The 14,951-nt window shown below is 42.1% G+C and overlaps 1 long non-coding RNA gene across 1 annotated transcript in view; it reads left to right on the forward strand.

Moving 5' to 3' along the window:
* Positions 1-324: 324 nt before the first annotated feature.
* The window catches only part of LOC310830293, a 53,380-nt gene continuing 38,753 nt past the window's right edge, over positions 325-14,951 (forward strand). Inside the window, exon 1 of the long non-coding RNA XR_014557550.1 lies at positions 325-349. This is a non-coding gene — a long non-coding RNA (uncharacterized lncRNA). The remainder of the gene's footprint in view (positions 350-14,951) is intronic.

The following is a 14,951-nucleotide window of genomic DNA, read 5'->3' on the forward strand; positions in this document are numbered from 1 at the left end:
CCAAATCTACTGGACTTCCCCACATCCTCCCAACCCTGCATTCTCTGTGAACATAACATCAGCAATTTGTTAACTTATTTCATTACTTATTGTATCCTTCGTTTTATCATGTTACCCAATTTCAAATGTGTTATAACCCAAATCATGTGCATTTTCATTTAAACACAATAAAGTTATTTCCTTATTCTATCTCAGACTTCTTGTGCCTTAATTTCCATTTCTTTAGTTTAACATTACTGAAGCTAGAGTTTCCTAAAAGGTGCATTTTTTAACATTCATACAGCTTATAGTGTTTTTCCAGATAGTCCTTAAATTTTTTCCAGTCCTCCTCGATTGTTTCTTCTCCCAGGTCTCGAATTCTGCCAGTCATTTCGGCCAGTTCCATGTATTGCTGAAAATCTTCTGGAGTTGAGTCAGGGTGACTTGCCTAGCACATAGAGGTGTGTGGCTGATGATGGCTTCTTATGTCAGAGGGTACTGCTAGCTAGTGAGTGGCAACGGATTCGCAAGATGCTGACTGATCTCCATTGCCTCCACCCACCTTCATCATCCAGCAACACTGCAGATAAATACCTGCTTATGAACCACTTCCTTGACCTTCTCCCCTCCTGCCCAGTATTATATCCACACAGTAATTTTTGTGGGTAAAGGGAACGTACCTGAGTGTGTTATGTTATGAAGACTGAGGCTGTAGTTTTATTCTTGCTGGATTTCATGGGCTGTTACCACAACATAAAAGCATAAGCCACTAATCTATATTTCCAATTGTGCTAGGCTCCTGTATGCAGCACTAAAGGGACTGTACATTTTTCTTGAGATAAAAGTATTGACCAAACAATTATACTGTGGAAATAGTGGATCATTACGGGCAATTTTCTTGCAAAACTAGTAATTCAGCTGTTGAAATGTGATTGCATTGCAACATCTTTTCTCCTTGCGTGGAGTTTTGAAGGAATTATCCACACAGGAATAGTTTTACTTTAAAAGAGAAAAGGCAACTCAAATAAAGATGTGGTGCGGTTTATTATTAACGAGGGTCTCTTTCCAGTGGATATTATGCAGTTATTTCCAGTTGCTTGTGTTCTTCTCATCATTAGTACTTACTGAAAGGAAGATGAAAACCCCATTACTTTCATTGTCATAGCCCCCAATGCTTAACTGGCTAGTGATCACCTGAGGCAAAGTTGACCACTAGCAGTTAAATGCAGGTTTAAGTCTATTTATGAGAAGTTGGCATCTTCCTATTACACACTCATTTCTACTGCCGGGTTAAAATAACAGTGTATCTCACAAGCAAATATGCTCGCTCTGAGAAGATTTCTGACTCCACTCATTACAGCTTCAATTGGTGGTTGCCTTGGTGACATTTTTATCTGTGCCAGACTGCATGGTATTCTTGTTAGCTACATGAACACATCCAACGAGGGACCACACAGTTAATGTTGTGAATTTAGGCTCCCATGAACCTAAGCAGATTTGGGCAGGAAGCACTGGTTGTTTGGAAGTGATCCATGAGGAGGACACATTTGCATCCTTTGTGAACACACACACCTCCAAATCACTCAAAAGGAAAGGACTTGTAGCAGGGATAAAATATTCCTAAACAGTGACGCCCTCATTAGAGGGGAGGCATTGATTCAGCAGAGCTGCTGATGGAGATCAAGAGGGGTATTGATGTTATATAACCAACCTCAAGGTAAATACACAGCTTGGGCAGCCATTCAACTTATTCATAAGTGTAATATTCCATATCTTTACCCCAATTCATGTGTAGTGCTCTCCAGTGCTCTCCATTACTCTCACTTTACCTTCAGCTGTTGGATTGGATGTTGAAAAGGATAGGTTATCTGTACCCTTCTACATCTCAGGAATAGGACTGATTTCAGCTGAACATAAAACCATACCTATCAACGTTTTCCTTTTTTTAAGGGAAATTCCTTTATTCCGAATAGGATTCCTCGCAAGAAAAGGGAAAAGTTGACAGCTATGCATAAAGCTAGGAGAGGTTTATATTGTGTGACCAGGTGGCAACAGCCCCAGCCCCCAGGGATCATAAGGAAGGAATAAAGACTCTCACAACATTATATGGAATTAAAATTAGGCCACACCTTTATTAAACCTCCGAATGTAAGAAGACCTTGGCTTAGGCATTGGGCATGTATCCCTCCCAGCCCCCCAGCTTGGGGGGGGGGGAGAATTGGGGCTCATCAGGGTAAATGGGATATGGGGGTGCTCTGCAATACATAAATGTAGCAGGTAGCCCAGCCCATATCCCCACACGCAGGGTAGTTCACTGACAACCTTACAGTGTATGGCCACTGACACCCAACCCCTATAAGAGGGGGGCCTGAAATCGCCAACGCAGGGGGTGGGATGAGTCACCACGTCATACACACACACACACATATGGGGAAGAAAAGACTAAAGGATTCCACCCAAGGCCATAACTGCCAAAGTTGTGACGAATTGCTATGGGGAGACAAAAATGGGGCTGGCCCCACCTCCCAGCAAGAAATTTGATTACTGAGGCTGGGCGTGAACCTCCAAAAATTAACACTGAGAGGCAAGCCAGCCCCTCTTTGCCAGTAAGCTTCCTGGGAATTGTAGAACCATGTACAATTCCACAAAGGGCACCCACAATCTAAAGTGTGAGTGCTCATTACAGTGATTTGACTTGGGACTTTGCTTCCAAGAAGGCTTGAAAGTGTTCATTTCATTTAATGGGGTACCAAAGAATTAGCTCTTAGATTATTCATCTCTATACTATTTATCAGGGACCTGGCTTTCACCAAGTCACCTCCTACCATGCTATCATCAATATGCTTTATTAGGGTTTGTTTATTTGCTTGTTTGACTACAGTGGTACCTCGCAAGACGAATGCCTCGTAAGACGAAAAACTCGCAAGACGAAAGAGTTTTTCGTTTTTTGAGTTGCTTCGCAAGACAAATTTCCCTATGGGCTTGCTTCGCAAGACGAAAACGTCTTGCAAGTTTGTTTCCTTTTTCTTTTTCAATGCATTCCTATGGGAATCCGTGCTTCACAAGACGAAAAATTCGCAAGACGAAAAAACTCGCAGAACGAATTAATTTCGTCTTGCGAGGTACCACTGTATCTCTGTTTCCATATAAGCATCACATATGGAGGTAACAGCTTGTTGCTTTTTGTTGTTGTTTAAGACTTAGTTTCAAACTATACAGATTCCTGCACATATGTGAATTAATAATAAATTGATTTCAGTCTCAGGATGGTTTCTTCATATAGATTTCACAACCTAGTTTTAAACCCCAGTGCCTGATGTCCATGCCATCCAAAGGGTCACACCAGACAGCCAATATCCTCCAACGTTGCCCTCTAGGGCACTCACTGGTAAGCATGCCTTAACAGGGCAATGAAATAATAATAATAATAATAATAATAATAATAATAATAATAATAATAATAATAATAATAAATTTTATTTATATCCCACCCTCCCCAGCCGAAGCCGGGCTCAGGGCGGCTAACAATAATCAAATAATCAAACAATCAAATAATCACACATTCAAAATATTCATTATAAAAATTAATTAAAATCAAATTAATGGCAACCGATTAAGCAATATTCTGTGCAGGTTGCCAGAGGAGGGAGTCAGGCTGCGCCCTGACCAAAGGCCTGGTGGAACAACTCTGTCTTGCAGGCCCTGCGGAAAGATGTCAGGTCCCGCAGGGCCCTAGTCTCTTGTGACAGAGCGTTCCACCAGGTTGGAGCCGCAGCCGAGAAGGCCCTGGCTCTAGTTGAGGCCAGCCTAACCTCTCTGAGGCCTGGGACCTTGAGGATGTTATTATTTGCAGACCGTAGGTTTCTCTGTGGGGCATACCAGGAGAGGCGGTCCCGTAGGTACGAGGGTCCTAGGCCGTATAGGGCTTTAAAGGTTAAAACCAGCACCTTAAACCTGATCCTGTACTCCACCGGGAGCCAGTGCAGCTGGTATAGTACTGGGTGAATGTGATCCCGCAGCGAGGACCCCATAAGGAGTCTCGCCGCAGCATTCTGCACCCTTTGGAGTTTCTGGGTCAGTCTCAAGGGCAGCCCCACGTAGAGCAAGTTACATTGACTTTGGGTGGGTTTCTGTCAATCACCTCTATAAGAGATTTCTTTAACATAGCTTGATTCAAAATGACACCCAGTTGCATCAAAACATAGATGAGAAGCTGCTACTTGATCTCAGAAACCATCATGAAAAATTTGGTCAAGGTATCTCAAGAGGTGTCCAAATGCTTACTGAACAAACAACTCTCCAAAATATATTGTTGATAAAAATTGCATTGCAAACCCACCTCATTCTCATTCCCCGTGTCTAACTGAGGAGACGCAGTTCTCTCAAACCTATACCAATCCTCAGGAATCACATGCAAGTCTGTGGATATGAATGCATACAATTTCAATAAAATTAACTTTGTCTTAATATATGTCATAATTAAATTGCCACATAGATACTGGACTCACTTCATCAAAATGCAAATATCAGTCAAAGCCTGTTCATGTTCATAAAAATGAAGGAGTTCAAACAATTATAGGAGAAAGGGAACGAGTTCAACTTTTAATTTTACTTAGATTAACTTTTTAGACGAGATTTGGGGAATGAAGGATTTCCCACCATAATTTTGTTTAAATAAAGATATTGTGAGTTCCCATGTGTTTAAACATGGATGGGGAGGGGGCTGCAAGTTACACTTATACGTAGAATAATGAGGAAGAAATGCTTTTATATTAAGAGAACATGACTCATGATTTAAGCACACCTCAATTTGATTCTGTTCTAGAGCATCTAATCCATTAATTCCTGAGCATTTTGGCATCGGGAAGGAAATGCTTTGACTGCAATTTGTTGTAGGTGAAGTTCAAATCAAATCAAATCAAATTTATTTATTTACGGCTATTAGCCCATAAAATATGTACAAACCTAAAAGCACAGAAACATAAAAACCAATACATCTAACAACAGAAGGGGAACACCACGATGCAAGGGTGGGTCATTGAGCAGTGACAAATAACAGCTTGGGGCCCGGAAAGATCCAAGGGACGGTTCACAGAAAAAGGAGAACTGGAGACGAGATCCGTCATGCACTCTCATCATAACTGTCCAATTAGTTTTTGTTGTTGATGTTGTTTTTTGGTGGTTTTTGTGTGTGAGATAACCGCATTCAGGAATCTCGCCACCTGCAGAGTTACAGAAGGATCTGTATCCTGCAAAAGCAGTGCGGCATGTGACTCAACAGGCCTGCCAACCAAGCGCAGTAAAGCAGGACCCAGGAATTTAGTCCTGGCTATGCTATGTAAGGGACACTTGAACATTATATGTGGAAGAGATTCAACTGTTTTCCCGTCACACTCGCATAGCGGAGACACCAAACCCTTGGAAAATCTGTGTGTAGGTGAAGTTGTGTTCTGAGCTAGATTGACTAGACTATTAGTGGAACATTGACTGCTGAGCTAAACCAGCATCCAGACATCCTTTTATTCTGTAAGTGGCCTTGGGGCAACGGCTTCTGCAAACAAGCCATGGCTTTGTAAACTGGATTAAGTATGAAAAAAGTATGAAAATCATTATGTAAATTCAACAGTTCGTGGCAAGACCATTCCAGAGCTATGATTTAGTGAAAGAATCTAACAGAGTGCAACAGTCCAATCAGAATACCAGCGGGGAAGGGAATTAACTTCTCTGTTGCATCGGGTGTAATAATACAGCCGAGCCCAAATCTGAAGGCCAGGGAAGCAATCAAAGAAAAATCCATAAAATTCAGTTAACAATGGGAGAACTCTGTGAGGATGCACAGTATGGACTGCAATTATCATAAACCTTCTGAACTTTTGTCCACATTCATGCATTCCTTGACAATCAACTGACACTCAAGTGTAGCACATTTTCACTTTTTTAAACAGATTGCAGCTCCATAGCCTGGTCGCCTTGTATAACATTGACCAGATTGGGAATATCAGCAGGCGTACCACACAATCCAGAACTACCCTATCCGTCGAAATTTGCACTCCTCTGAATTTTGTGATGCATAGAATCATAGAATCATAGAGTTGGAAGAGACCACAAGGGCCATCGAGTCCAACCCCCTGCCAAGCAGGAAACAATGCAGTTCTCCAAATGCCAATGCCACAAATAGAAATATTTTCACTTTACTCTTGGAAAACAGTTACAATATTCTCTAAATGCTGAGCAAAGCACACTTCTGTGTTTTCTCCTCCATGCCGAATAACAGCTTCATGGTGGGGATTCACACTGGGGAATGGGTGGGTGGGAAAGCAGGTATTTTTTCCTTCCCCACCCCACTGCCCCATACCACAGCCCTTCTCCAAATGCCAATTCCCCATGGCTGCTTTTAGGAAAACAAAACTATGTTGGGATGGTGGACCTCCCATTCTCTGTGTCATCTGGACCCTTCATTCAGCCAAGACCAATGAACAGTCCTTCAACTCAAAATGATCTTCTCAATGACTTTGTTGTTGATTTCAAAAACCCCATGAGTCCTATCTTTCTTCTGTTTAAATTGGATTCCAGTAGAAGTTTCTTTCTGTGTCGAATATTCAAAATGCAAACTGCAAACAATGCAGTACAGACTCCCCCTCCCCCCCGCCTAACCTTTATTCAGCACCAGCAATGTCAGCCTGTGCTTTATGATTTTATTTTACTTGCCAGAGCACCAAATTTGTTTGCTCTATTTCAGGTGCTGTGGCAGTTTGATCACATTTTGGGATAGATGGGTAGTTTGTACAGTCAGAAGTTGACGAGTGTTGGGAGATAACTCTTTCTGCAGTGAAGGGATTCCCCCTGTGTATCAGTTAATGGACAGAAACTGTGACATGAAGTCAATGAGAATTAATTTTGATATGTAGTTTAAGGAGAAAATGCACAACTCCCGTGACCCTGAATTACTTGAATACCCACAGTAGCATCTCGAAAAAATAATAATAAAAAAAATTCCCTCAAGCTCAGTTCCTTTTGCCTTCAGCTACACACAATTGCAGAAGGAGGATGCCAGAGGCAATGGAATTATCTTTTACCTTTGTTTGTTGAACTGTGGAACAAAGCCCCTAAAAATAATAGCCCCCCTCAAATACTTTATTTAGTTAGAGAAGTAGTATGGACAGCAACTTCCTTAAAAGACTCATAAATTTTTTTTAATTTTATTTTTTTAAAGGGGGGAGTTTCCAATGTTACCATCTGCTCACACACACCTTTTGGAATGTCTTTTCCCCACTCTTCTATGGGGATGTCTTTGTCGGGACCATTTATATTTCCTGGTTTGTGGCTGTTAGCAAGCAACAAACCTGTACCTTTATTGTCCTGCTGAGTTATGGTGCTAGTAGTGACAACTCACCTAGCAACAGTATAGTAGAGGGGTCAGCAAACGTTTTCAGCAGGGGGCCAGTCCACTGTCCCTCAGACCTTGTGGGGGGCCGGATTATATTTTGAAGGGGGAAAATGAACGAATTCCTATGCCCCACAAATAACCCAGAGATGCATTTTAAATAAAAGGACACATTCTACTCATGTAAAAAACGCCCTGATTCCCGGACCATCCGCGGGCCGGATTTAGAAGGCGATTGGGCCACATCCGTCCCCCAGGCCTTAGTTTGCCTACCCATGGTCTAGTGGTCTCTAAAGAGGTAACTGTCCTGATCCACTGGCTCAGGGGAGGGCTCAAGAGATTGGTTGGGTGCATGGATACAAATGAAGGATGTCCCAAAGTGATCCTTTCTAGTGCTTTATATTAAAAACGTGGCTCAGAACAGTAACCCCTTACATTGCTACACCTAAGGAAACATCCAGTACTGCTGATGTTATCTCCATATGTTTCTTGATTGTTTTCACTTACTTTTTTTTAAATATATTTTTATTAAGATTTTTAAACATAAATGCATATATAATGATCAATGTAACATATATCATAACATAGTTTCTTAACTTCTTTGGACTCCCTCACGTCTCCCGCTCCCATTTGCATCATTGTCAATTCTTGCCCGCAATTTATCATCTTGTTTACATTATTGTGTCTCATTCATTTAGAATATAATCTAATAATTCTCCCAAAGGTTTATGATTTTTCCTCAATCACATTTAACGTCCTAATTGCATCTAATTTAGTGGTGGCCAATTATTTATGATCTAGCCTCCATCTTAACATTCAACCAAATTACAATGCTTTTTTAAATAAATCTTAAATTTCTTCCAATCTTCTTCAACCTTCTCTTCTCCCAGGTCTCGGATTCTGCCGGTCATCTCGGCTAGTTCCATATAGTCTATCAGTTGCATCTGCCACTCTTCCAGTGTGGGTAGATCTTGAGTTTTCCAGTGCTTAGCAATGAGTATCCTTGCTGCCGTTGTTGCATACATAAAAAATGTTCGGTCCTTCTTTAACACCTTCTGGCCGACAATACCCAAAAGGAAGGCCTCTGGTTTCTTAGTGAAGGTATACTTAAATACCTTTTTCAGCTCATTATATATCATTTCCCAGAAGGCCTTCACTCTAGGGCAGGTCCACCAGAGGTGAAAGAATGTTCCCTCATTTTCTTTACATTTCCAACATTTGTTATCAGACAAATTGTATATTTTGGCAAGTTTAACTGGGGTCATGTACCATCTATATATCATTTTCATTACATTTTCCTTCAAAGCATTACATGCAGTGAAGTTCAGCCCGTTGGTCCACAACCTTTCCCAGTCCTCAAACATGATGTTATGCCCAATGTCCTGTGCCCACTTTATCATAGCCGATTTAACCATTTCATCTTGTGTATTCCATTTTAACAGCAAGTTATACATTCTTGAAAGTACCTTAGTCTTAGGTTCTAACAGTTCTGTTTCCAATTTCGATTTCTCCACCTGGAACCCTAACTTTTTATCATTTTTAAAAACTTCATTAATCTGAGCGTAATGTAACCAGTCTCGCACTTTATCCTTCATTTTCTCCAAACTCTGCAATTTCCAATTGTCTCCATCTTTTTCTAATATTTCCCAATATTTTGGCCATTTGGCCTCCATATTGGGTCTTTTTCGGGCCTTAGCTTCCAGCGGTGAAAGCCACCTTGGAGTTTTATTTTCCAATAAGTCTTTATATTTTGTCCAGACATTAAACACTGCTTTTCTGACAATATGGTTCTTAAAGGCCTTATTGATCTTAACCTTGTCATACCACAGATATGCATGCCAACCAAAAGCATTGTTAAAACCTTCCAAATCCAGAACAAAAAAAATTCCTTCCAGTAGCACCTTAAAGACCAACTAAGTCAGTTCTTGGTATGAGCTTTTTGTGTGCATGCACACTTCTTCAGATACACTTCAAATCCAGAACGTCAGTGTTTTCACTTACAAATCAGTGAAAGAACTAATTGCCCATCAAGTAGCATCTGCCAGTCTAGGACATACCGGTAAATGGTGAGCAAATATGAAGGACAGTGTTAGTCCTTCCCTCCACTCCCTTCAATTGGTATTATGAAATGATGCATGTTGAACTGAACAGAACTATTTTTTTCAGTATTTTGCAATGCTGAAACTAAACACGCTAACCTACCTCCCGGTTTGCTGTGTGACAGTCAGAAAGGGACTCCAGAAAGCTGACTCCAACTCCAGCTGAATTGTTCTCAGCAATGATGTCCTGGTGAACTGTTTTGTTGTGTTTTTATGTAGGGACACGGGTGGTGCTGTGGTCTAAATCACTGAGCCTCCTGGGCTTGCTGATCAGAAGGTCAGCAGTTTGAATCCATGCGATGGGAAGAGCTCCCATTGCTCAGTCCCTGCTCCTGCCAACCTAGCAGTTCAAAAGCACGTCAAAGTGCAAGTAGATAAATAGGTACCACTCCAGCGGGAAGGTAAATGACATTTCCATGTGCTCTTCTGGCTTCCGTCACGGTGTCCCATTGCGCCAGAAGCGTTTTAGTTATGCTGGCCACATGACACGGAAAGCTGTCTGTGGGCAAATGCTGGCTCCCTCAGTCTGAAAGTGAGATTAGTGCTGCAACCCTATAGTCGTCTTTGACTGGACTTAACTATCCAGAGGTCCTTTACCTTTTACCTTTGTTTTTATGATTTTCTGAAATACCTTGTTTAATGTTTGGATTGCAATCCATGCACTTTGCTCTTCTGAAGAAGTTCCTTCCCGCTTTCTCAGTGAATGACAAACTCACTAGTCCTCAAGCATCCAGCAGGCAGAGTACATAAACTCACCGAATCATAGAATTGCACAGTTGGAAGAGATCCCAAGGGACATCAAGTCCCACTCCCTGCAATGCAGGAATCTCAGCAACAACCTTACAAGACAGCATGACATGCTTCATTTTTTTTAACAAGGTCACAAGTTGAGCTTCATGGTTGCATATGCATTTACAGTGGAACCTCTACTTACAGCTGTAATCCGTTCTGGATGTCCGGTTATACAGTGGTGCCCCGCAAGACGAATGCCTCGCAAAACGAAAAACGCGCAAGACGAAAGGGTTTTTCGGTTTTTGCGTCGCTTCGCAAGACGAATTTCCCTATGGGCTTGCTTCGCAGGACGAAACGTCTTGCGAGTTCTTGCGAGTTTGTTTCCTTTTTCTTAAAGCCGCTAAGCCGCTAATAGCCGTGCTTCGCAAGACGAAAAAACCGCAAGACGAAGAGACTCGCGGAACAGATTAATTTCATCTTGCGAGGCACCACTGTAATTAGAAATGTACATAAATAGAGGCGCACTTTTCCATAGAAAGTAATGGAAAAGTGAATTGATCCGTTCTAGATGATGAAAAACACCCCCCAAAACAGCAATTTAACACAGATTTTACTGTCTAACGAGACCATAGATCGGGATCAGCAAACGTTTTCAGCAGGGGGCCTGTCCACTGTCCCTCAGACCTTGTGGGGGGCTGGGCTATTTTTTTTTGGGGGGGGGGGAAATGAACAAATTCTGATGCCCCACAAATAATCCAGAGATGCATATTAAATAAAAGCACACATTCTACTCATGTAAAAACACTGATTCCTGGACTGTCTGTGGGCCGGATTTAGAAGGCGATTGGGCTGGATCCAGTCCCCAGGCCTTGGTTTGCCTACCCATGCTATAGATCCATAAAATGCAGGCAATAATCAATGAACTGTAGTATAAAATAAATAAGACAGTATTGTAGATGGGAAAAAATAACATTTAATTTTTTTCTTACGTGCACTGAGGGTTGGCAGGCTTACCTGGCTACAAGCTGGGGGTGGGGCAAGAGTCAATAAAGAGCTGGTTCTCTTTGGCCAGGGTCACTTTTTTTTTCTTGCCAGGCCAGGTTCTTCTCTGGACTTTCTCAGGTTATTTCCTTGGTGGGTTTTGGGGCTGCAGTGTGCCCTGCTGTGCCTCTTGTAGGCGACATCTCTTCCACAGCTTCAGGGATCCCACTGCCAAAGCCTCCTAAGATGCTAAAAGTCTGTATAAACATGAAAGTGCTCTTTCAGCTTGTCACCACTAATATGCGGTTGCTTCAGCTGTCAAGTTCAGGAGGGCTGATCTACTAAAAGATGCCTCCATGCTTGGGCAGGCAATCTTGCAGCAAATTGAATTAAAATTACAAATTGTCAAAAACGGAGTGTTACAGTCTTCCTCTGGCCAACTGAAAGGCCCATGTCACTTTTACATGAAATACAATATATAGTGATGTGATAACCAGGTCTGTAGCCTCGCAAGTGTGGGAGGGAGGAGAGAAGAGCCAAACTGCTAATCCAGCTACTCCTTTTGTCCTCATCACTGCCATCAAATAGGTACATACTTTTTCACCTTGGCTGGTTCCACTTTAAAGCAAACAAGCAAATCTGCTCCACTTCCTAGTGGCGAGGAGTTGCGGTGGACCACATGGCCACCCACTCTCCTCCGGGGGCGGGGGGTGGAGTCCCGTGTCTCCCGGAGGTCCCCGGCCACGTCATTGTTCCAGCCAGCCAATCCGCTGGTTGGGGGGCGTGGCCGGGCCCCATTTAAACCGTGACGCGAATTCATGGTGAGTTCTTGCATGTCTTTCTCTAGAAAAATAGCACTGACTGTTTCACTATCCAAGACAATTATGTAGCACTAAGGGACGCAGGTGGTAGTGTGGGTTAAACCACAGAGCCTAGGGCTTACTGATCAGAAAGTTGGCGGTTTGAATCCCCATGATGGGGTGAGCTCCCGTTGCTCGGTCCCAGCTCCTACCAGCCTAGCAGTTTGAAAGCACGTCAAAGTGCAAGTAGATAAATAGGTACTGCTCCAGCGGGAAGGTAAACAGCATTTCCGTGCACTGCTCTGGTTCGCCAGAAGCGGCTTAGTCATGCTGGCCACTTGACCCAGAAGCTATACGCTGGCTCCCTCGGCCAATAAAGTGAGATGAGCGCCGCAACCCCAGAGTCGTCCACGACTAGACCTAATGGTCAGGGGTCCCTTTTTAAGGGGCTTTCCAGCCCTCTCAGAGTCCAGCTTTTCTTCCTGGAGTATGGCTCCACTGTAGTCCTCTGATTTCTTTTGGTTTCAGCTCTTTCTTTTTTCTCTAGTGGTGTTTTAACCCCATCTCTATCTCTCTCTGTTTACCAGCTTTAGTCATATATCTTATTTCCACTCTGCTGTCCAACTTCTAGGCCAGTCAAAACGACAGAGTTCACATTAAGTTTCAGTTTCTCACTATTTGCTAGGTTTCTCTTCCCCGCTTTTAAGTCTTTAGGTTTTGTTTTCCCATAAGCTTTCTGGGTTGAATTTTTTTAGCCTTCTGTACCCCACCCCCAAAAGCGGATGGTGCTGTGGGTTAAACCACAGAGCCTAGGACTTGCCAATCAGAAGGTCGGTGGTTCGAATCCCCGCAACAGAGTGAGCGCCCGTTGCTCGGTCCCTGCTCCTGGCCACCTTGCAGTTCAAAAGCACGTCAAAGTGCAAGTAGATAAATAGGTACCACTCTGGTGGGAAGGTAAACAGTGTTTCCGTGCGCTGCTCTGGTTCGCCAGAAGCGGCTTAGTCATGCTGGCCACATGTCCCAGAAGCTGTACGCCAGTTCCCTTGGCCAATAAAGCGAGATGACCGCTGCAACCCAGAGTGGGTCACGACTGGACCTAATGGTCAGGGGTCCCTTTACCTTTACCTTACTCCCCACCCAAACAGCACAGTAAAAAAGCTCAAGTGCAAAACTGTCTCTCTTCCACCTCCACAGAGTCACCTGACGCTTTAGCTTCCTTCCATCTCTAATTGGGATTGCAAACATCTTTCATAAGTAATAAGAAGATGAAGAAATTAATTTGCACAATAGAGCTATTCAATGATCTAAAAGGGCCTATGCCAAAATATTAAAATTGAATCTGTGAATACAGTTGAAACCCAAAATCTGCTTTGCGGCCACTTTTGCTAGGAGCTGTAGATGTCATGCAGGGCTGTACTCAATCAATCTTGGTGACCACATGGGAGTTGTTCTTTAGGGTATTTCAACACTGAAATGTTCCTTGTCAATCCACATATCTCGCTGTTCCATTTACAGCTGAATCAATTTTATTTCCTAGTCTAGTATTAACATTTCATTCATTTGATTCATCATATAGGGGAATAATGCAAGAACTGACTGTATTAAACATGGGTAAACGCTGGGAGACTTTCTGGTTAGTGCATGGAAATAAAAACTACAGTATAGTAAAAAGCCATTTACTTAAAAATAACTCCTTAGTCTCTGCCTTCATCCTTCTGATTTTTTTCCAGGTTATTTGCATAAGGACATCTCTGCAGAGTATGTCATTTTCATAGTGGTTTTTTTTAAAAAAACAGAAAACCACATAGAGGGAAGTGGATCTCTTTTAGTTCTTCTCCCAAAATCCATTTTAAATGCAGCTAGCACAAAACTCCCTGATCCTTTTAGTCTATAATGTTGCAGGCTTCTTATCAGAAGGTACAAAGTAAGGCTGTGCTATTCTCCCCTCCCTACAAAAATCTGCTTCAGGGCTCAATTCAGCAATTCAGATTGGGCCCCCGTTTGGTCTGGACCTGACTGGACCCAGCCTGGACCATGGATCCAGAAATCCAGTTTATGATGGGTGCAAGACCTCTTCCACCTCCTTTGTTCTAATGCAATGTTTTTAAGTGATTGGAACAGGGGATAATGACAAAAAATGCTTCCATCGCCTTGCATGGGCTCCAACTCTGCTTCTTAAACGAGAAGGAAATTAATCCTTCACAAACATTTTTACTTGGTATTGTATTGATTTTAAAATCTTATAATGCACAATTAGACAGAGTTTTGAAACAGAAAATTGCTCTCGGCTGCAGTGAGAAGAGTTTGTTCCTCTGTTCATTCCCAGCACTGCCTGCCTGACTGCGCAAACCTCATAAATAATTTTATCCTGTAATTAATACACTGATTAATTAACAGCACTGGGTAAACAATTGCCAGTCATAACAGATTTCATTAATTCACTCCCCCCCTTTACTGTTCATGAACCATAAGCCATCTAAGAAAATTAATAAAATTATGTTCATTTCTGCAGTAGATTATACATTCGTACATATATGTGTGTGGATAGATATAGATATAGATAGATAGATAGATAGATAGATAGATAGATAGATGATAGATAGATAGATAGATAGATAGATAGATAGATGATAGATGATAGATGATTGATAGATAGATAGATAGATAGATAGATAGATAGATAGATAGATATAGATAGATAGATAGATAGATAGATAGATAGATAGATAGATGATAGATAGATAGATAGATAGACGATAGATAGATAGAGATGATAGAGATAGAATTGAAATGCCCTTCTTAAATAAGAGATCACAGATAAGTGTATACAATACAATACAAGGCATGGGGATCTAAGGGAATACTAGGAGTATTGGATGACTCCTCACAGCCAAATGCCATCTTTGGTGGCGTTCCTCTGGGCAAATCCACACATTTGTGAAGGTGCTGCCAAGTAATGAGGTGGGCTTAGCTTGA

This window comes from Podarcis gaigeae, assembly GCF_964106915.1.
Source record: "Podarcis gaigeae genome assembly, chromosome: 13".
Lineage (NCBI taxonomy): Eukaryota > Metazoa > Chordata > Lepidosauria > Squamata > Lacertidae > Podarcis > Podarcis gaigeae.